Genomic DNA, 3,091 nt, shown 5'->3' with positions numbered 1-3,091 from the left:
TTGGAAATCATCGGAGAACTCTTCTCCAATATTTCACTGCCTTGGCCAAGGACTTCATCGCATCGTCTTCCTTGAGCTGTCACCTCTTATCGAGGATGGACAATCCCATCTTGACCACTCAATCGTCTTTGTGAACTTTTTGGTGTACCCGAACTAAGACCGTTTAGAATCCCATGATTAGAGACTCATTGGTCATAGTCAAAGTAAAACCATCATGTCCACAAGATGTCTTTGATGTCTCAAGTCTAAGGACCACTTACACAATCGTGATGTGAATCAACTTGATTGGCAGTTTTTACCAAATACCATTCCGGGATTCATACGGATCAATTCAGTGAACTATTTTCACTAAAGAGCACCCACTATCTATTCTTAGTGTCTCCACACTAATTGCTGCTGGATATGCCATACTCATCATCTATACTACTACTAATAGGAATTAGTGTACTCTTCTGGATGCTGATTGGCTGACAAGAGAGTGAGAGAGAAGAGAGAGAGTGAGAGAGAAGAGGGGGCCGGCTTGCAATGCTCGCTAGAAGAGATCATTCCGTTCTCGCTCCGCATATCCTTCCCGCTCTCTGATCCTGAATTTTTTGCCAGTTTAGGGTATCTCACTCTTCTTCTAAGATGTCGTAGAGGCACTCGAAGAACAACAACGACGAGAAGAGGTATCTTCTCACGTTCTTCACGTATGACGAGAAGAGGTAGCTTGGGTACGGCACGCAGAAGGAATGACTCGGCAAAGACTCGATCAAGCCCTTCAATGTGTGTGGCCTCTGCCTGAAGCCCTTCGTCTCCCCTCTCTGTTGCCCCAAGGGACACGTCTTCTGCAAGGACTGCATCCTCGAATGCATCCTCTCTTAGAAAAAAGACATCCACTGATATAACGCCCTCTATTAGTCTATTTCTTCCATTCCCTAATTGAGTCAATTATGTCTTTCTCTCAAAAATTTCATGGTCGGATTTAATTTTTTTCGCCATGTTTTTCTACATCTCAAAATTTTTCTCTTTATCTCTTTATATATGCTGATCTCTAGATTTCTCTTTGCTCTTCGAAATTTAGTTCCTTCTTATTTATCATCTAAGAGGCTTTTATGTTTTTTCTCCAATTTCGTCCTACTATTTTACTCCTCATAGGCTAATGATCTCTTTATATCTCTCTCTCACTTTCTCTCTATTTCTCTCCAGATTTTTAATGGATCTTTAAAGCTTTTTTTCTTTAAAGGGAGTTATGATTTTCTTCTAATTTATACATATATATATGTCTTTCTATTTTTCTTTCTACATCTATCTCTCTATCTACATTACATGGATATTCAAAATTTTCATATTTTCTTTCTCTGACTTCTACGAATAAAAACCCTCTTTTTAATCTTATTAATCTAAAAAAAAACTTCTATTGGGTTTCTACTTTGGCCCGATCCTTCCTGCTTTTTAACTCCATATTTTCCTATTGATCTCTCTCTCTATCTTCCCGCTGATTGTCCATATCCTCTCTCCCTCTTGCTCTTTTCTCTGAGTTGTATTCTCTCTCTCTCTCCCTCCCTCTATCTTCCCATAGATTGTCCATATCCTCTCTCTTGCTTGCTCTTTTCTCTGAGTCATATTCTCTCTTTCTCTCTCTCTCTCCCCCTCTATCTTCCCCCAGATTGTCCATATTTTCTCTCCCGCTTGCTCTTTTCTCTGAGTCATATTTTCTCTCTCTCTTCCCCTGATTGTCCATATCATCTCTCCCTCGTGCTCTTTTCTATGAGTCTCTCTCTCTCTCCCTCTCTCTCTCTTGCGTCCATGATTTTTCCAGTTTTATCCCTCCTTATTTTCCTTGCGCATTTGCTATCGATCTCTCCTGACCCATCCATTTCCTTTTCTCTCTAACTCTGTCACCCTATCTCTCTCTATCCGTCTCTTTTCCTCTCTTCCCTTCTCTATCCATTTCCCCATCTATGTAACTACCCCTTCATATGATCATCACCAATGAAAATTTGTGAAAAAGCACCTCACGTTCATTTGCTCCCCTTCACTTCATTTTCCGACGACCTCACTTCCCTACCTGCCATCGATTCTTCTCTACTGGGCATCGACAATTCCTTTCCAACGTCCTCACTTCCCTCCCAGATTGAAGGTATGTGATTTCGGATATTCCAAGGTTTGACGTTGTTGGCTCCTAGATTGAAGATCTGCGATTTTGGATATTCCAGGGTTTGACATCCTTGACTTTGTATATTTAGACTTTAAATATTTCGTTGATTTTTCTCTTTTGAATTTAGTCTTCGGTGTTCCATTCACAATCGAAGCCAATGGTCGGCATGCCTGATTATATCGCTCCTGAGGTTTTATCTAAGAGAGAGAACGATGGGAAGGTATATTTATATTTTTCTGAATAAAATATAGAAAATGGGCATAAAAATAAGAAATATTTTTATATGCCCTTCTATGCTTCTACTGTCTGAGTAATGAAATATTATATCTCTCAGTATTATTTTGAATATTTCATTTTAAACACATATGTCTACAACTAATCTCTACAACTAATAGTAGGAATTCATTAACCCTTCTGGACGCTGATTGCCCATGCTACTGAGCACAATCGTCGGGCCGAGCAAATTGCGTACCGTCGATTGACATGATCAGATAATGTGAGGACACTCCTGTAGGGTTGTGATGCTGGATCCGCCACATTTCAGCTATGGAGGAAGAGTCCAAGGTATTAAAACCACATTCTCCTTCGGCCCTGTAGTCATCATTTTTTATCTATCGATCCACAAACTTATTAACACCACTCTTTTGATTTCTTACTTTCACGAAAGCGGAATTCTATGTACCGAATTGCGTAGAAATTTCCATAAATGAGGTTTTTAAGAGATTGAAGATATTCTAGTTAGTTTTGAGATAAATCGAGATATTTGGCATACTGGATTATTTGGATGCCTGAAATTCAAAATCCACTCTCTCTAGGGAATTTCTGAGAAACAATGCCCCTTTGAAATCAAACATATTTCATAATTCGTAAAAAATAAAGTTAAAGAAATCAAAGATATTTCAGTTTGAAGATCAATTAGGCCTCTTTATTCATCTAATATTCCATCAATGT

This window comes from Wolffia australiana, chromosome 2 (genome assembly GCF_029677425.1).
Source record: "Wolffia australiana isolate 7733 chromosome 2, ASM2967742v1".
NCBI classification, from domain to species: domain Eukaryota; kingdom Viridiplantae; phylum Streptophyta; class Magnoliopsida; order Alismatales; family Araceae; genus Wolffia; species Wolffia australiana.
This window is presented reverse-complemented; position numbering follows the sequence as displayed.